The sequence below is a fragment of the Syngnathus floridae genome, chromosome 8 (assembly GCF_059516105.1).
Source record: "Syngnathus floridae isolate MCC-2025c chromosome 8, RoL_Sflo_1.0, whole genome shotgun sequence".
Classification (NCBI taxonomy): domain Eukaryota; kingdom Metazoa; phylum Chordata; class Actinopteri; order Syngnathiformes; family Syngnathidae; genus Syngnathus; species Syngnathus floridae.
Genome location: NC_142420.1, coordinates 4,353,127 through 4,374,415, shown reverse-complemented (window position 1 = coordinate 4,374,415; position 21,289 = coordinate 4,353,127). Strand labels below are relative to the sequence as shown.

The window sequence follows — 21,289 nt, the reverse complement described above, 5'->3', positions numbered from 1 at the left end:
GCCCAGAGTACATCTCATTGATTTGATTATGATTGATTGCTGATATGATTTCATGAGTCACCGCTGGCCTGCAGCTCATTTATTACGCTGGACCATAATGTGAACTGTGCTTCCTAACTCAAGAAGGAAAAGCTCGACACGATACCGCTGTTTGCTCGTGCTTCCCTCATGGGTTCTCAGGTGTTTGACAAAGGCCCAATTATGGTCAACATTGACTATTTGCTCACGTTGTAGGATATATTTCACACTCGCAACATCATATTGCTTTCAGAAATATCCATGGCGTTCGAAATCATTCACTATCCACTATACAGTGTAGAGAATTATATATTGACTGCATCAATTTCTAGTGCTGTTTGAATGTGAAGTGACCAATCCATCCATCCATCCATCCATCCATCCATCCATCCATCCATCCATCCATCCATCCATCCATCCATCCATCCATCCATCCATCCATCCATCCATCCATCCATCCATCCATCCATCCATCCATCCATCCATCCATCCATCCATCCATCCATCCATCCATCCATCCATCCATCCATCCATCCATCCATCCATCCATCCATCCATCCATGCATATAGCACCCAAGACAAAATGAAAATTTCAGTATGCAGCAAAATTGCCGGGTAATATATCAGACGCTGGTTGAGACTGGGTGAGCAAAGCTAGAGTAAAACTAGATGGGAGGTTTAAAAAAAAAACACGTAAAAAATGAGACTAAATTAGATAATTGGGCTATTTATCCTTTCTTTTTGTTTCTCTGATCATATTCCCTACCTTGTCTGCATTCTCTTATCCTGGTTTTAATCATATTCCCAATACAGCCTTCGAGGCGTCCCTGCGTATCTCCCATTGTGATCGTCTGCCTCCTGCGTCTTGATTACCCTACCGACCATATCAGCCATGACTTTGTGAGTGTGATTAAGTTACCAGGGACTTCACTAATCTTTTGATACAAAACTGCAGTTGTATGTTGTGGGGCTCTCATGGTCATTTCTGCACAATTGAAACCTCAAACGTAATAACTAATGCAAAAGAATTGATTATTTTGTTACTGGCAATAACATCATCAGTATAACTTGTCTGTCATGTTTATGGAGTGTTTTAGGAGTAGCATTTATTTATATATTTATTATTGCATTTCATGAAAGATCCTAAATTCACATAGAAGCAACAGTTGACATGTTTAGAACTGAGTTATTAATTTCAATGCCACCCATGTTTAGATATCTGTATGTCTGTTAAGTTTCTCAAAGACTGATGGTATTATTTTCCCAATATGTTTTCTTTTGATAATTTATTCATTACTCCAAATCGTAGTTTTTGTATTCAATTGAACTAGAATTATAAAAAACACAGCATTATTTGTGGCACATTCTGTGGCCTGACCTTTTTGCATGGTTTTATTATTATTATTATTATTATTATTAATTTTGTCAAAACAGAATCATAATTATATAATATAATAAATTATACTTATTTTTCAAAATAGTTTTTGATGTATATAATATATCAAAGATGCCTGATAAATTCATCAAAAAAAAACCTGTGGATTTATTCACTTACATTATACGTTACATCGAGGAATGTGATGGACTTGCATGGTGGCAATACTTTCCCTTTATTTGCTATGCGATGCCGCGCGAGTATGTGCAGAGCTGGCCCGAGTCTTCTCACATCATCACTTATGAGCATACTGTATAATATAGTGTGACTACATTGTAATGATCAGTTGTTGTAATTATAATGTAAAGGTTCTTGTGTTCATGGTTGTGTTGATTAGTGCAGGAGGTTGTGTGTTGGATGAGGTTGACTGTGAATTTTTGCTGCAGTGCAGCAGGCAGTCTTATGCTGCTGTGGTCTTGCTTTCTGCTGCTTTCTCTCCGTGTCGTTCTCCCTAAGTCATTTGTGTGTGGGTCTGTGAGTGTGTCTGTCTGTGAAGTGAAACAGAAAATTTCTCTGTTTTGGGGGAAAAATTACATTAGCCTCAGAGCTTTCATTTTATTCATATCGCCCGGCAAGAATCATACTAGTGTGCTTTATTTTCCTTGGTACTCACAATAGCTTTGGGTATTTTTTTTTTTTTTCAACCAATAATTTATTTATTTTCATCTTGCTTTCAGTTTCTGTCTTCTAGTGGCTGGACCTGGTGTTCTATATTTAGACAGTGGCGTGTTTACATGAGAAAAAAAAAATCGAGCCATCAACCAGGTAGTATGTAGTTTACGAGATAAATGATTATTCTCTTTGATTGACATTGTGTACAGGCTTCATTACATAATGAATGGGTAGAAGATAGGTTTTGTTCCCAGTCTTTGTGGCATACACACACATATAGTATATAACGGCAGCAGAAAGGCAAAAACAAATAAAGTAGCGTCTTTGGGTGGCGGCTAATAGGAAATCTAACTAATCTTCATGACGGTTGCAACATCCAGTTAGGGAGCCGAAACAATAGCCCCCTTTTTAAAAATTACAAAACCTATTTTTCTTTCAGTTATACTTTTTTTTAACGTGAAAAAATAAAATGTGCAAGTGTGAGATAGCACACATCTTTGTCCCTGAATTGCGAAGTAAAGGAGAGTAGTAACTAACTATTCATTGTGGCATTAGGAAGGAACTTTATCGAGGCCAAGATATAATTTTAGCTGAATTACAAAGCAAAAAAAAGTTTTATGTCCAAATATTAGTAGTGGTATGACAGTGCAAATTCATATTTATAAAAATTTTTTTCATTGCTTTGCACTGTGAGGTCAAGGAGTACAGCGAATCCGTAAAGTATTCTCTTCATAAAAAATCTTGAATGTCTATAAACACTTTGGTGTTTTCTGGAACTTCTTATACCCTTTTGGCATATTGTTTTGTATGTTATTTGTTTTATTTTTTTGTGTTGTAGATTTATATGTTGTTCATTGATTACACTATATTACTTCTGTTTGTAGTAAGCGATTTTTGTAAAATCTGCAAATTTTGGTAATGATGTGACGGGAACGGGACGATTAAAAGCGTGGAAGGTAGTCACTTATGCACCCAACTCAATTTCCTCCAAACCAATAATGGTTTGATTTAAAACTAGATGCCAAAAAAACAATTGCACAACAATGCGCATCGCAGTTCGAAGATGTCAATATTCATTCGTATTTTTACAAAGACCACTTTTGGTCAGCAGCAGTGGTACCTACAAAAAATTGGGGCTACTAAAATATTGCTGAATACCAAAATCCAGGTAAATTTCATCCTATCGACAGTTTACTCACAAATTTCTTCTGCTCGCGGTTTGTAAATGAGACCCATTGTGTTGACAGCTCCGGCTAAAATCTTGAGCATTAGTTTTTCTTAAGTCTTAAAATTGTTTTGATGTTGACATGTACTTGTATCTATGTCCCACCATACAAACACAATTTGTGACTGTGACAGCACTGCACTTGACATTGCCAGCAGCAAGCTGAGAAGGTGTCACTGTTATCTGTGGGACATGTTGGAAGTTTGTGGTGCTAGCGACATCTTTACAAGCATGTGACAGCTTAGATATTTGTGTGCAAGCGGCTTAAAAGGTGGCGTCTACCTCTGTGGGTCATATCAACACGGTGGAAATGCTGGAGAGGATATGTAAAATAAAGTCTTGGTTTTAGCTTTTTGCAGGTCAAACATGGAGACCACATCTTTTGCTAAAATTGTGGAGCGACAAGTTCGCAAGGCACTTAACGCGGAACAGAGCGGTGAGTTTCGTTAAAGACCTCGGCTCGCGGTGAGCAGTATAAATACCACAACTGGAGTTATATGTACACTGAAATAAATGAATAAATAAATAAATAAATAAATAAATAGACATTTAAAGATGGTAAATACAACTAATGGTTTAAGTTTTGCTGTCGTGAAAATTGTCTCTCCTGCATTTGCTTTGTTGCCCTAACTAACAATGTTGCCATAATTGTCAGTAATTTATTTTAGGCTACAAAATACAAGTTGTAATTTTTACAATGTATGCTTTTAGGAGAAAATCAGGGAACTATTTAGATCCAATGTCACTTCCTAGAATTTGATAGCACCAACTTTCAGGGACATTTTTGAAGAAACATGAGAATGAATAAATACAAAAAATAAATTGTCAGAATTTTGTATGGACACATTCAAGGTTCTTCTTTGATCAAACATCCTCCCATTGATGACATTTTGTGGAAGGTTTGAGTAACTATTGTGAAACGTTATATCTTGCAACAGTTCCAAAAATTGCACACTATTGGGATTATATTTTCCTCAATCTGCATTCTTCCACAAAAATCTTTGTGTAGGATTCTACAAGATAGCTAAAAACACAAGCCTTGAAAACATAATCTCCTTGGCAGGGGTAATACAAATCTTTGGCAGGCATAAAGCAACACATAGTTATAGATAAAGTAGATAATGAGAACTTCATTGGACAAGTGTTATCAATGCAGTGTGCCTTTACATCAATAAAACTGATCACCGCATTGCAGATGATCAAACCTGAAGGTCACCCATTGTAGTATGTGTTTGTGTTGTTTGTGTGTGTGTGTGTCAACGCCTTTAAATGTGCCGTGTATATATATATATATATATATATATATATATATATATTACTCTTTACACATCTCATTTGCACATTACACTGCAGCCACCAAGTCTCATGTCTCACCATGTGACTTCCATGAGTGCTTGTGCAGTAGTCATCGCCAACGGAGTCACGATTTGCCAAGGCCGTCTTTTGTGATGCTCTCAATAGCATTACATTGACTTCTCCCGCGAGCTGATGGTTGGGACTTTTATGTAACGTCTCCAAACAAGCATAACATAGTGGTGACTTCTGTATTTAACAAACTACAAGGGGTTTTTTGTTTTTTAAATTTATGTATACAGTGAACCCCTATTTACTGATGGCGATACACTCTGATCGGGGAGAATTTGAAATGTAGAAAGACCAAATATATTTTTTGATAATAATACCTATCCCACATATTTAAACTTATTAAAAGACAGTTAAACATATGAACATTAGGATTTTCAAAGTATTTTTTTGCACTTTTTCTTGGACAGTTCACCAACCTAAACTATTTGTCTCTCCCAATTGAAATTTACTATAAAACAAATCCATGCACAGAAAAGAAAATCAAATAATCTAAATAATAAAAAAAAACAGCTAAATGTTCAACCAAATCAAGTAATTTTTTTCAAAAAACACAAGCCTGGAAAAAGAATGTATCTTCTGAAAAAACAATAAACGACTCAACCTTCACTTTAATGAAAGAAGTCCAAAGCATAAGTGATTTGTGTCACAATCAAGCTTTTTTAGATTCCACGATAAACATAATGTTAAATTACTACTGATGAGTTTGATATGAATATTATTAGACTGTGTAACTAATAACATTCAACACTGATAATAAGACTACGCTTAGTTTTAATCACTTTTCTTACTAATTGTATTCATGAACTTCCATGCAACTTGTGTATAATATAAAGCATACGCTAGCAGTCAGCCTGCTGACTCAGTGGCTGAGTGCAGACGACAGCAGCAAATAAAAGATCACTTAAATGAAATTGAATCCATCCGTTGCGAAGCCAGCGCCGAAAGAGATGTCATCACAGGCAAACCTTTGCAAAAATAAATAAATAAATACACTAATTAGACACTTTACTAAGTACATCTGGATAATCTATTGAAATCACGAGACATACCAATATTTCAATGTTATAAACGTAACGATGATCAGTTTTGACTCAGAGGTAATCAGTGAACAATTTGTAAGTTCGTGTGCAGTTTTTCGGTGTGTTTTCTATGTTGCACCTGCCGGTGATTATCATCAGCAGAGTATTTTGATGCGAGAGAGGCAGCAGGAGGATGCTGAGAAATTGTACATTGTTAGTCGCTGTTGTTTTGCCTCTTTTGATTTCTTGTTCTACTCTGTCTTGCTTCACTAAAAATAATTGGTGTGTTGAATTTACCGTGTATCTGCATCCAAATACATTTTTAAGTAGTGTACGTATTTGGATTCAGATGATTTTATTTCATGCAAGTCCTAGACAAAAAGAAATTGAGTAAATTTAACATAATATTTTTCAATGGAGTAGTTAGTAGTAGAGCTCGACTTTAGTGTTGTAGTATTACTGTATTTGTTTCTCGTTTAGTTCCTCTTGTGTAGGTTAGAGTTTTTTTTTTTCTGATGGCTTGCTGTCTAACATTCAAATTTAGTACGCAGACATTTTTTTTGTACTGAATTTACTAAATTTTATTTCCTTTACTATAACTTTAGTTGCAAGTGGACTATACGTCTACCTAAAAAAACGATCCAAATGGTTTTATTTTGTGTAACCACTTGACGAAAAGAAATTCAACCACCAATTTTGTTCAGTATACATTCTATCACGTCGCTTCCTATCATGTAGTGTGCTTCTTTTATCATGAATTGAATATGGTGGCCTTTCATGATAAACAGAAAGAACCATTACAGGAACTTTAGGCATTTTTTTTACATTAATAAAGACTTGAAAATAGCAACAGAATTCAAGGGGTAAAGAAGCTATTAGTTACCCACAGAGACTACCACCTTTCAAAAAAATTACTGTTTTATCTGAGGTAAATGAGGCAGACAGCAAAGGTGATGGATCACATGAGTCACTGACAAGGAGATGAGTCTCTGTTGTCAATCAATAAAGCAAAGGGGCTAAATTTCTGTCGCAGTATCTTCGCTCCTGGCAGAGGTCACCAGACCCAAAGCAAATAACACTCACTGCGTACGTGTAGCAAAGTAATACTTCCAATATGAATGGCTATCATTCGAACTGAAGAAGTTCTCCAAATCTGAAAAATACGGTTTGAAAAAAAAAAAGGACTGGAACTGCATGAAATAAAGTTTTTTGCACCTTTTTTCATAGCAGTTGTTTGAGCATACAATCTAGATTTACTTTCAAGTCTAAGGACCTTTATATTTCATTTTCATTCATTTTTTTGGTTTCCACTGGGTTGATAAGCAGTTTGATTTCAGGCACTGCTGAAAAAAAAAGTTTTCTTTTGGTTTTGCTTGTTGTTGTAATTTGTCCATTGGCCACCATGGTAATGTTCATGCAGTGATTTGCATTGACCATCTATGGGTGAATTTGGGCGTGTTAAAAGAGGGGTTGACCTTTTCGGGGCGTATCTGTGATCAAGGGAGAATGTCCTACAGGTGTGCTCACACATATAAAAGGTCAGATTTTTTTTTTTTTTGGGTCACCTTTTGTGCAGTAAGAAGACTCACCGGCTGTTTAATTGTTTGGTTTTACCTTATGGATTACCTTCTGGATTTAAGTGGGATTTGTCATTTCCAAATGACTTTTGGGTCACTTTCTGGATTGCTACTCCTTCCTTTTCTGGATTCCTCAAGTCATAACTTGTAAGTCTTGTTTTTCAACCATTGTGCTCCAATTGTTTGTAACTTCAAATGAACCAGTTTATCTTTGATTGGCAACCTTATGATGATGTGCTTTGAAACGCTCTACGTATGAATATGTATGAACAATTGCAGATCAAGAAGCCATATGCCTACACATTTTAATGAATAGAAATGGTCAAATTAAGTCAAAGTCAAAGTCTGCTTTATTAAATACTTGATCACAATTTTGTATGATAATTTGAGACCCAACAAAAGTAAACAATTAAAACAAATGAATCACTCATTTCAAATTGTTGCAGTGATAGACCGCAATTACTCTTAAATGCCTATTTTTATTCCTATTTTTCTTAAGTCTCATTAAATTGGTTCTTGTTTACTCAAGACATGACTGAACTGAACAATGATCTTAAAACCAAATTTTAATTTTTTAAGCTACATACGTATCATATTTATTTGACTCGCCACTTAATTGTTGATGATGATAAATGTTAATTATCATACTTTTTCATGAGTTCCACTGTAAAATATATATATATATTGTGTTCTGCATACATAAGTTGCTACTAATTGCTACCATTCAGCGTTATTTCCTTTTAGTTTTGCTGTTCAGGCTAAATCTTCTTGTCCAATTTACTGATTTGCACTGCTCCTTATTCGATTACCACATAGAGATTGGCACAGATGTTGACGTCGAAAAAAAGTGACAAGGGCGCCTAGCAATGTAATAATGACCTTTACGTTACACACTACCCTACACGGCTCCACTCTGTAATGCTGAGCTCTTCAGAAAAGTGTCTCCCCGGACCTTCCCCTGTTGTATGTTTGCTCTTATTAGCGCTTGCAGTCTATAAATAGCATAAGTGACTATTTGGAAATTTCAAATAAAGTGGACAATTGCAGACCTGAGGGTTAATGGCATTGTGGTAAACGTATATCAGTGGCAGTAAAGTGTGCTGACGCATTACGCAAATAAAGTGCATTGAAATATTTTAAAGTAATAATCCGTGTGCTGGGTTATTTAGCACGATAAAATGCATTCTTGATGTGGTCATCATTGATGAATATCACCATCACCAGGGTTCCCCTTTATGGTTGGTACATCACATATATAGTAAAGTGAGAGCTCTTATGTTCAATGTTGTTGTGTGCAAGCATGAAATATGACGCAAGAGCAAACGCTATACACGACAATTGACGCAACACTTGCTCAGAGCATCCCTAGGAAGGAAACATGTTGTTCAATTACTACATGAACTACAGAAGATTAAGCATGAGGAAATTATATGTTTTGAAAATGAGTTACTTTTTGGATTCTGCACAAATTTAAATCAAATTTGAATTGTAAAGTCAATGTTTGAAGTTAGTTTAACAATCTTAGCTGTTATGCAAGTAGAAGTTAACCACAGAGAGCAAAATTGAAAAATAAACCTATTTTAAAAATGCAACCTTTAACTGAACTGACAATGTTACATTTATAATATCTTACCTTAAATGTGTAAAACTAGGTCAGACATGTGAAGAATAAGCCTTTTCTACCCTGATGACATTAAAAATCCCAAAAAAGAGGGAAATACAAATCACAGATTGTACAAGTGTGCTTTAAACACTTAAACATTTTGAAACACTTTGGTCAAATGGGGAATTGTACGATCTCAGGGGCATTCAACTTTAGAAATTCTACAGTATTATTGTTTAAATTATTTATGCCCTGATTGTTGCCTGATTGGCACCTCAAAGTTCCCTTCTCAACACATTAAACAGCTCTCAAGGCTGTTGGGGTTGTTTCAGAGCTTTCACTGCTCAATACATTAAGTATTTAACAACGTGTAATGCTGTAAAACAATAAAGTGAAATATTCATAATGGCGTTGTGATGGTGCAAAGATGTCTTACTTATTGATGTGAAGGAAACGTTGCTGACTGAGTGTAGGATGGACAAATATGCCGAGAAAACTGACTTGACTTGTGGTACATTCAAGATGACCGTGGCTGGCCCTGTTACAAAGACAGGTTAGGAGCATTCTTAATTAAATAAAATAGATTTATTAGTTCTGATTTTTAGGGCTGTTTGTGCTTCTTGGAATAAGTTATTTGGAGGTTTATAATTAACATAAGATCCACACTACCGTTCAAAGGTCATTTAGAAATGTCCTTTTTTGTTAATTGTAATAAATGACATTTTCTGGGTGACCCCAAACTTTTGAACGGTAGTGTATGCTAACTACTGACTAGTGAACCTTTGCTATATGTTTGAAGTTTACATATATTTAGTACTCGATTATTTCTTTTTCTTTTCATGTTTTTAAGTATGTGATATAACAAAACCATTGACTTTTTCATGATCACTGAGAAGGAATGATTAAGTGTTAATCAAGATTTAATTACACCTAGATGGAAAGCAGTTTTATTGTCTTGTTCTGCTGCTCTTAAAAACTGAATGTACCCCCAAGTTGCGTCTTGACTGCACAGGAAGCAGAAAACGACATCTTCACAAACACTCAAAATGTCGTAAATTCCTAGTGTTCCGGAATCCGTCATCAAATATAAAACAAGCGCCGTAACACTCGTTGTGGTAGCAGTAACTTTGTAAAAGTGCAAGCGCATGTACATTGTGTCTGCACTTCACGGCAATATTGTACAGCAGACATTTCTTGCGCTCATTGTTAAATTTATAATGATTTTAAGCCCACCCTCCCTTTTTTTATTTTTATAGCAGAGCACAAAGCAATTTGGTTGCTTTTTGAGGCTACGCAAGAAACCTGGAAATGACAGCTCTTATTTGAACAGTTATGAAAAGTTTGCTCATGTGATTGAATTCGGTAGGACTCGACACGGAAAGTAATGCACTCTACATGGGGATGGGCCTTGTTTTGTCAAAAGAACATACATCTTAACCAACTAAAACGAGTTATTTTTAGTCTTGTAAAATATAAATGTTTTGAGAGAGGTGTGCTTACCCTTTTTTTTTTTTTTAATTGCGTTTTTTTGCCCGGTTCTCCCTCTAATAGGCGGCTTCCTTTTCCCATCAAGAACAAACAAAGCTGATTGTAATAAGCCACAGAACATTGTTTTGTCTCATTGTGAGGTTTGCGTGATGATAGCAGGGTATAACAATAATTTGGAGAGAAAGTTGCCACGTGCCTTCGGGTAGAAATAGAGTGCTCTCCATTTTGGAACAGAGGGTTTGGCTAAATGCATGGCACAGGCAAGTGCAGTGCAGCATACTGAGTCAATGTGCATTGTGATGCTTACATTACTACAACCTTTTTTTTCTTTTTTGAGAGGGGAAGGCAGCAAAAGATAATATTCTCGTGTATGTGGAATGCGTAAATTAGAACAAATTGTCTTTTTTGAACATGTAAAGTACCAACTTTGGTGAGCTTTAATATTATAAATATCTACACATCTGGTTCCTTAACTAATCATTTTATTTTGTTCCATGACCACGCTAACTCAAAGGACTTACTATAACTTCAACAACAAACTTTTTAATGTTTTTTTATAGTATGGTACTGCACAAAGTATATTGTAATATGAGTGTTATGCAACATGAATAAAACAATCTGTAGATCATAATTTTATGCTTTAAAATAACATGTAAAAACATATTTGATAATTTATACACAATAATACAAAATAACAAACATACTGTAATAATAGTTAAACCGTGTGGGTGATTCTTAAAATATGTAAGCGTCCATCGTTAAATGCAATCAAATTGATATCTAGCCACTTAGATCACCTGTCTAACTATGGGGAATCTGAATGACTTCACTTGGTCTAATGTGTTTACACAAAAGTATCATAAATCCAATTACAGTCAGACTAACTCAATAACAGAACATTCCTTGGAAACATACATAGAAAATCCAATCCAGGACGCCATTTGTACAGTACGTCTACATGAGGTGTATTTTTCCACACCTCCAGCTGCTTCTCTGTCACTAGTATAAGATAAAGTCCACTCATCCCCACTCACTAGCTCCCACTCGTGTTGCATATGGAAACTTTAAGAATAGACCTGTCATCATGCAAATGTGACAGTGCAAGTTTGTGTGCGTGGTTGTGTGTGTTGACGGATCCGAGCTAACTCCTTGCTATATGGCATCAGACATATTTTAAGATCACTGTATTGCCTCAAAAAGTAAATCTTTCACCCTTATTAGTCGCAGAGTGTGTCATCCTCTCAGGAAAAACACTTATATCAAACCATCTGATTTTTTCTTTTATTGAATTCTAATCATTTCAATAGATGACTGACAATTCAGTAAATGAATTAGAATAATAAATATTTCGACACACATTTGACCTCTGACATTTGGGGAGATTTACGGTACTCTTCTCAGGTGCAGACCAGGAAATACACAAACCAACTTCTCCCACGTGAGTGGAGCGAGTGGGTGTGTGAGAGGCAGCGGTGAGCAAGAGAGTTCAGTGAAAACGCATAAAGAAAAATAGCTATTTGTTAATCTAACTTCACATTGTTTATGGTTGATACAGTTATACACCTTTTTTGTCTGGTTGCAGTATCCTTTAGTCACCATCGAACCATTTTCCACTGCTCTTTCTTCTCCAACTGAGTCACACGTCAATATCGTTGTGTACACTTAACCTTTTCTCTGCTTCCTCGCCTCCGTTTTTGCTCATCACACGAATACACACACACACACACACACCTGCTGTGAGAGCACACGTGTGGTTCATTGAGTGTGGCGAGTAGAGTACAAACTGAAGTGTAGGGTGGGGGGGCTGGTTGATGTTCCTTCTGATAAGGTGCCCCCAATTTTTTCCACAAATCCATTTTGTCATGCAATCCTAATGAGACTTTGGCCAAGTGAGCATCTAAAGCACAAACCTAACAAGGATGTTTTGATTTTTTTCCTTATTTTTATCTTTCCTGTAATTTCTATGATTCCACCCAGAAGAGTACCTGATCCACAGAGAATTTTTCATGGTAATGGTAGTTTAATTACCTGTAGATAAATGTGTTTTAATGGCTGCAGTAATGTAACTTCATTTACAATATGAAATTGTGTACCGGTGTATACAGCAGGGCTGGGTAAACATTTGTGCTCCAGGACCAAATATAATTTTGAAACTAGACTGGTAAGCAAGGTAATTTGTAGATGAGGTAAAAAAAAATCGATATATATTTTAATGTTATTAAATGATTCTATATCCTTAAAAACACTGGGTTAAAAACAACCCAATTTGGGGTAAAAATTGGACTAACCCAGGAAGTTTGGTCAATTATTAATTTTTTATCCTCGCTTGCTACAAAACAATTAAAAAATAAATGTATGTATTTGGTCAAACTCACCCAACCTTCTGGGTCGGTCCAATGTTTAACTCAGCAATAAGGATGTATTTGACTATTTTCAAAAAATGAGTTGTTTCCTAGTTTTTTGTAGGCCTATTATTTACTACAAACATTTACGAATGTTTCCACAAAAAAGAAATACAGCCTTAAAACTTGCTGGGTTAAAAACTGAACTGACCCTGGAAGTTGGTTCAATTTGAACCAACTTTGGGTTGTTTAAAAACAAATTGTTGGGTTGTTTTCTTGTTCCTGGGTTGGTCCAATTTTTAACCCAGGATTTATTTATATATATATATTTTGATACTAGGGAAAACATGAACCTTTTTTTTCCCCCTCCTGTATGTGTGAGCAATGACTCCCAGGTGCCATTTTGACACCCTGCGATCATATCTAACTGTATCCCACGAGGTGAGAAGCCTTCCCTGGGTTGCAGACGAGACGACGTCACCTCCCATCCTGTAAATACTTCACGTGTTGACAGGAGGTTTCTCTGCCTCCTCTGAATGAGAAGCCTCTCTCAGTACGTCTTGTCTGCCACATCAAATAAAGGCGAGAAATTAACCATTGACGCGCTTGGCCGTCGTCCTTTGACCGACAGAGAACAGATGGTGCTGTCGCAAAGATTGTGTAGAGCTGCTGATCTATTTTTTATGTGACGTAAGTGCTGAGGCTGAGAGAAGATAAGGTCATGCTGGTGTAGTTTATTTGAGAAGTAGACCTTTGAATGGATCCTGCTAACATACAGATATAAGAATCTTACTGAATGCACAAAAGGTCAGATCCAGCCAAAAGCATCAAACCAACTGTACATTTAGCAACCATGTATTTATTTTGGATTAAAGTAGGTGATTTATCTGTAAGTCTTTCTCAATTGTCATAGGGATGATATGTGGGTCAATTGTAAATAATTGAATTTCATTATAATTCAACCTTCAAACCAGCTTCGATACTGTCGTCATTAGAGTTACTGTCTGGCAGCGGCTCTTTCTTAGTTAAATGTTTTTTTTAAGGCAACATTGTAAAGAAATGGGGACTGACATGGCAACCAGTCCTCGTTTTTCAAGCATGGTGGTGGAAGTAAATATGAAAAGTGTAGTTTAAAAAAAAATCAGTGTTAACACAAAATCTGGAGGCTCATAGAAAGCAAAAAAAAGTCCAATAGAACAAATTTATGTGGGGTTAATCAGAGGCACTTTAAAAGACTCATGTAGCGGCATTCCAGTTATGAGGGTTATGCAACCACATTATCTTTAATGTTTTACTTCCCCTCTCAAAAAGAATGACTTATGTTGTTCAGGTTGTAGGTCACATATAGTTTTGAAAAGATTTAATCTTGATCTGTTTTTTTTTATATGACCTGGCATGTGTAGATTTTTGTATGTACCGTACCTCTATGACACTCTGAGATTTATATTTATGAAGACAGTTGTTTCATAAAGCACCTAATTTTATAGCTGTGGCCAAGTGGTGCTCCTTAAATGTAAATACTGTAGCCCACGTGTGACTCTGTAACATGCTTTAGCTCTGTTAAGAATTTAGCATTTAGCTGTCAGTAGGCATATTCATGCCCATCTGTTGTTTAGCATCAACATTAGGAAGTGTCAGACCACGCTGAAGGTCCGTGCAAAGTCACTTCTATATATCACACTTTTGGTTGTTTGCATCTTGACATAAAGCAGATGGGCTCAGGTATATACCACCGCCACTCTGCAGAAAAAAAACTGATTAAAATGTGCAAAAAGTGACTTAGTCACATGAGCGTAGTTCAGTATTGTAATGAGTTTTGGTGGACACAAATAAAAAATGTAAAAATCCACCATCAAAATAGCACAATGTGTTAATTTATAACATGTCTTCCATGATCCAGGAAGTAGCCAACAAATACTATTCTAAACGGCAACTATCATTTTCTTAGTTGTTTGGAAGTTGTTGCATTTGTAAAGATCTGATGCTCCGTCAAGAAGCAATCTTTCAGCCCGTTTGAAATTTATTGCATGTTGAATGTCTTAAAATACCTCATAATGCATTATTTAACACATTTGTGCATTTGGGTCTGTGCCTTTTGTCATGTTCCATCCATCAAAGTCTTCCCTTTTAGACCTAATTCATTTTGTTGCAACATTCCACCACGCAAATGTGGGTATATGAGTTAGTTGTTTTATTTGTTGATCATTTAGCAAACTCAAGTCTTGTTAGCGGTTGATATTACAATGAAGATGCTCATCAAATCATTGTCAGGTTTGAGTGAGTGATGGCTACTAGTAATCATTAAATCTTTCACTCAAAAATGAATGTGAACGAGGATGAGGATTCCGTAAAAGCTCAGATTGTGATGCGTTGCGTTCAACATGCAAATCAAGTTTCTGGTTTGTCGTCCTGCATTATTTAATCTCATTAAGCAACAAAATGTTAAGTGAAACTTGTATTCCTATAATGAAATTGGTGCATGAATGCATACAATGGTAGCTGTCATTTGGCTAACATTAACAATAAAATAATACAAATAGATAATTAAATTAAATTACACTTAAGATGTCTCAGCCAGCCAAGGCCAGGGGAAGAAATTCTTTGCAATATTAAGATTATGGCTTTTCTTGTCATTTTTCTAATCTTACATATAACATTTTCTCAATAAATTCTTAGTGAAATTGACTTTTTTTCCCACACTGAGTCATTACTGAGTTCCATGCTCTTTTGCTGCTATGTTGCAATTTTTGTCGAATTACTAAATTGGCTATCTTTGGGTATTAGTGCACCATTTTTGCTGTCACTGTTACCAATACTATTACCCTATTGTTGCCGTTTTCGCTTTCTCTATCACTACCACTGTATAGCCTCTATTATTATCATTATTGGCGGTATCGCTATTGCCACTGCCTCTTTGGCTATTCCCGCTCTTGCTACAATAGCAACAGCAGCCTATTGCTCGTACTATTACCACTAATGCTTCTTTTGCAATTGTCTGCCATTGCTATTGCTATTGCAGCTGCATCCATTGCTTTTTCTATTGGCGCCATCATGGCTGTTATTGGTGCAAGGGCTTGCTCAAGTCATCTCTTCCACAAACACCACAAAAGTTTAGTTGGACCGCTTTGCACCATCAAGTGAGCTTTTCTAATTGAAGGTGTTTATTCTAAAAGGCCAGTGGATATTTTTAAATGGATTGGAGTATTTTCTGATTGCCAAGGCTTGCTGGAGCAGGCCTGATTCTGTCTGGGTGATTTACACCACTGCCGTGTTGTCGTCTTCCAGCGCCTTTTAACACATAAAGCATGGGCAGGGTTGTAGGGAGACTCGTCCGTGCGTGATGAATTACCTGGTGTTTACGTGCTAACACACGTCAAAGTGTTGCTGTCACATTGTGTGCAGGGCAGTGGCACAACAGCCTACGAGGGCTTTCCTCATGCTAAACGGAAAAAAGCTGATGATACGGGATGGCCTGTAACAATGGCCGTGAATAGATATCTGTTGGAGTTAGTGACAAACACAGAAGAGAGCCTTTCATTATTTGCCGTATGCTAAATATGTATGTATATTGTACTATAGTCGAGATTGCCTTTAAAGCATATTCAATTACTGTATTATCTTTGTATGTACATCAGTATTGTGTATTACTACCTAAATAATAATAATAATAATGTTTAACAATATTCTAATAATAATGATAATAATCATGAATTTATTAAAAACAAATTTATTATATTTCTTAACTAATTGGCTTGAAGATACCACATTTTGCTTTTGCTTGTGTGATGTTCATTTTGACTAAGGTTACCTTAAATATAAAGTTACTTATCAAAGGCAATAATGAAACAGCACTGTTCCACCTGCATACTTCTCACCTTGGTCGGACCAAAACATCATGAATATTCAACACAATCCGCTTTTTATTCCAACGCACTTCACATCAATGTGTGCCCTCTGTGTGCTAACATCCTAATCTCGGAGGCGGACGTGAACTATGCTTCAAATAAGATGAAAAATAAACAGGGACAACTTCAGATGGAAATAACTTTGCTCTCCGGCAAATGCACGTTACTGTATTTTCACATTTGCAGTAACTATGACACTGGAGCTAAATCGGATTTAACCTTCTGTCAGTCATTTATTTTAAATTCTTTCAGAAGTGCATGTTTGTGTCAAGAAAAAACTTACCGAGCTACACCATATTATGTATTTGTTTAATACTGATATTAAATTTACTGCATATATTAATTACAAGTTACTTTCACAATTGTACTTTTTTTCAAAAAAAAGTATTGATCTAGCAATACTGTGGTAATGCATGTAATATGAAATAATACACAGCACTAATGCTCTTCTCAGAAAAAAAATAAACGACTATAATTTTTCTGTCGGCTATACAAACACATAATATTGCTCTGATTTTAAAATTGCTTTTACACGAATAGTCTAGTTATACATATTTTGGACACGTAGTATATTACAATGAAACATATAGCCCAATCAATATAACAGTTGATCCTCTCTTGTATTATTACCTCTGGTAGAATTTTCTTTTTCTTTCTTTTCTTTATATATATATCTGGTAAAGGTGTACCTAATGTCTGCTAAGTGCACTTCCGCAACAATGGCTTCTTACTCAAGCAACATGGTTCCTCTGTGCTTAATCAGCTAATGCAGTCTTGTGGGTTGACTCGTGGCGATGAAATCCCACTGATGCCCGTGCTGAGCGCCTGTCCCGCTTCGACCCATCCATTTACTCCCTTCTCTACCCAAAGGGAGCGTGCTTGTGATGACATAGTTTCTTTGGGAATGGAGCGGAGTTTTCAAAGCGCTGTGGGAGGAAAGAGTGGGTGGGAAAGTAGTGGGAGGGTTTTTGGAAGATTGCATTGGAGATGCCTGTACCAAGAATGAAAGAAGAAGAACAGAGCTTCTTTTCCCAAAGGTTTATGTAACCACAATGTGTGTTGTGATGGTGCTACATTTCTTAGCATCACCCCTAAATGTGACAGAGAGTAAATTAGTGCATATATTGCAATATTTTGAGCAGTGGACACCAAATGATACAGCACACCGAACTAAAAGTGATTCGGCTCCTTTGGTGTTATCGTTCACTGGATTTGGTATATTTGATATTTGTGTCTTTTTTTTTTTTTTAAATGGTAGGAAGTATGGACACAAGCTATTTTCTTCTTTAATAATTATTTCAGTGTTAGAAATCACTCCCCATTCACTAAATAGTGGCCTTTATTTTGCGGTGCTGTTGAAATGTTATCACTGTCCAGTGCCTTCAATGTATCCAATTTCCACATCTTGAAAATTAGTGAACAACCCATGACTCCAAAATGCAAGATATCGTATTCCATGATGCACTGTACTGACAAAGAAGACGTATCAGTTATACATAAAGTCATTTGTTTGGGTTCAATTAGTAAAATGCACATCAATAACATTATATTTGATATTCACTTTGTGATTATTTCTTCAATATGAAAGGTCCAGCTGCTGACATTGATTTGATTGTGAGACATGAGAGAATCCGTTATAAAGCTGCCATTTAATTGAAGATGTAATGGATGCATTAGTCAAGAAGCTTTTTTTTTTTCTGTTGTATCTTTGAATAATACAGGCAACATTTTGCATTCATCTAGCGTCCCTCAGGGCACTGTCATTGATCCACTCTCATTTAGCAAGATAATTGAACAAATCTTATAAAGCAGCCTTTCCCCAAAATGTTCAGGTATTCTTAAATTACCTCTAATTTTGTATTTTACCCAAACGACCAGATTAACACACATTATGTATTTAAAACCAGCTATAGATTTAAAATATCACATTGCATTATTTAAACTCTTGGGACTTAATGATTCTTAATCATGTCATCAGTTCTTTTTGCATTGATGAAACTATAATAAGAGCACATGTTACTACAACATGTTTATCTGCTTATTACAATTGCTCCATGATGAATACTGGCATTGTTCAGAGGGACGCGACACTGGTCTGCGTAAAACAGATGAGTCAAATCAATCTAAATCAAGATCATTGATTATGTGAAACATTTCCCTGAGTAGACATTGACAACCTGTCAGAGGTTGATGAAGGAATCAGCCTTTTGTTTCTGTATTACGATCTAGTATGTGGACCTTTTATGCACGTATCATGCATGTTACTATCCCCGCAGCAAAATCCCCGACCCCTCCCTTCCCTGTTATTTCCCCACTGTGGCTATTTTTGGCATTGACTGTTGAAAGGTTAACTTAGTATGTATTGAACGTGGAAACAATAGCTCAAAATAATAAACATGCATCCTCTGGGAAATACATTTCACATATGTGAAAATTTTGCTCTTTGAGTAGTTGTTGGATGTATAGTGTTATTTTTTTGTGTGTGTGGTCGAATCGATGTGCTACTTTTCTTTTGTGAACTTTAGATTCTTCATGTCCCGTTTTCTATCGCTTTATTGAAAATCTTTTTCTCGTTTTGTTCACAAACGAAGTATAGACTAATACTAGTCATAAAACTCTTTGTGTATTGTGCGTGTCATGTTTACTTCTTCTCAACCCCTTGTTAAGATTTCCCAAGGTGTCTTCAGTTTGTCTAAACACTATCATTTCATCTACAAAGCAAAACAATTAATAAAATTGTTAGCAGTGTATGATAGTGATTGACTGATCCAAAAATAGAACTTTCTGAACTCAATAGCCTAGCCAACCTATGACCTTCACATGCAGGCTTTCTCATAGTCCATCACATAAAGTTACTGAAGCAGAGAATGCATGTGTGGACCCTGACAGTAGATCTTGATGGACTTGACATGAATGCTGCTTCAATAAATACTCCTTTCACGTAGTCATGATTTAGGATGTAAGGGAAGCCGTATATCCTCTGGATGAAAACATGACTTCACGATCTGCCTCATCGTCGTGTCCAAATAGTGTTCTATTAAACTTTGCAAAGTAAAGTGACTGCCTTGAAGCATTTTATGAACTTCAACAGGTCAATAATATGATGCCCACTTCCACACCGTGTCATTCATATTTTAGTTCTGGTGTGTCACTTTGGTGCTAGGAGTAATTACAGATGTGTCAGTCCTTATTAGGCTCTGACAGTGGACATGCAAATTAAAGTATGATGATAACCATAGAACAGGAAATGAAAGCTACAGAGATGTAGAGAATATCACCTGCTATTCGCAGGGGGATTGGGAGGGGGGTTAAACCCCAAATGTTTTTGATGAATATTCAATATGGGTTTTCCAAATAGAAATGGAGGACAAATATCCCACAAAAACAGTTTGTACTGACTTGTCTCCTTTTGAATGATTCCGAAAGGTAATTTAATTAATGTGTATTGTTAAAAGACGATGGGAAACAGTTCTGTGTCTATTTTGTTGAACATCTAATGTTGTTGAAATGAAAGGTCAAGGAAAAAAAAAAAGCCCATCATTGTAATTCTCAGATGCTTTCAACTTAATGGAGGCGCATTGTGTAAATGCCAAAGTGCCGTAATATATTTCATTGATATTTGTGTTGCTGTTTTCCCAAGCAAGCCCAGGAAAGTCTAAAAAGCAAAAAACAAAATGAGATCATTTGCTGTTTTATAATCCGTGCTGTTTTTCTGACATGAGAAGAAGAGCTATATTGATCACTAAATACTGATATCTGTTCCCGACATAAAATCAAGTATGCTGTTTCACACGGACCAAGAGCAGCCAGCGTAATAATAGTAGTGCCCTGCACCACTCCCTGACGGTTATTGGAAATTTTGTCTCCTCAGGCTGTGATCTATTTGGGCCTCTGTTACGTAACATTGAAATGAAGTGACATCACACGTTCTAATACTGCTCACTTTTTGATTGACACTATCAGAAACGTAATAATATGCTTCTTACCGTGCTAGTAGTACTGCAGTCATACTGAGAAATGTTTTCCATATGCTGACTCTATTGCAGCTATAAAAATTGTAATTAATTAATTTTTTGGGTTCATTATATGATGAATTAACAATTATCACTTATCATTTAAATCACCTAAAGACCGTGCACATTGACAAATGCCTGTATGACTTTTGTCTGGAACAAATCTTTTTTTTTCCCTTATAATTTATTCTTCCAGAAATGTACCTTGCTGCTTGAGATATTTCAACTTTTTTCAGCTCAAATAATTTTTTGTTTTCAGCAGTACAATTTCATGTAAAAAAAAACAAAACGAAGAAGACGGAATTTATTTTTTGAGCCTTGGCAAAGGTTTGCATGAGATATTCTAGTGTCAGTCAAACAACACATGATCAAATGTGTCTTTGTATTTTTACACTGTGCTTTATTATGACAAATGAAGGCTTCTCAGTAGTGTTGTCATTGACCTGTCACAGCCGTGGAAACATAATAAATGAGAGATTGATAGATTTGATCAAGTGATTCATTTGGACTCTGGAGGGGCTGCCATTATCAGATGGAGATGTCAAAACAGAGCAAGTGTGACGTGACACATTAATGACTACTTGGAGGCTTATTCCTTGTCCTACCCTTCACTTTTTTTATTCTTATTTTAGCTATGGGGAAGTGATTGAACTGTAACATCCAGTTTGGACACAGCACTTTTTTCCC

General features: G+C 36.0%; 1 protein-coding gene across 3 annotated transcripts in view; it reads left to right on the top strand.

Annotated features, from left to right (window-relative positions):
- The window catches only part of fgf14 (fibroblast growth factor 14), a 59,627-nt gene that overhangs the window by 9,295 nt on the left and 29,043 nt on the right, over positions 1-21,289 (top strand). The window contains exon 1 of one of the 3 annotated variants that reach the window (XM_088382595.1): positions 7,220-7,398. The exons of the other annotated variants lie outside the window; for them this stretch is intronic. The gene's annotated coding sequence lies outside the window, so the exon portion shown is untranslated. Of the gene's footprint in view, positions 1-7,219; positions 7,399-21,289 lie in introns of those variants that run through there. 3 annotated transcript variants of the gene reach the window in all.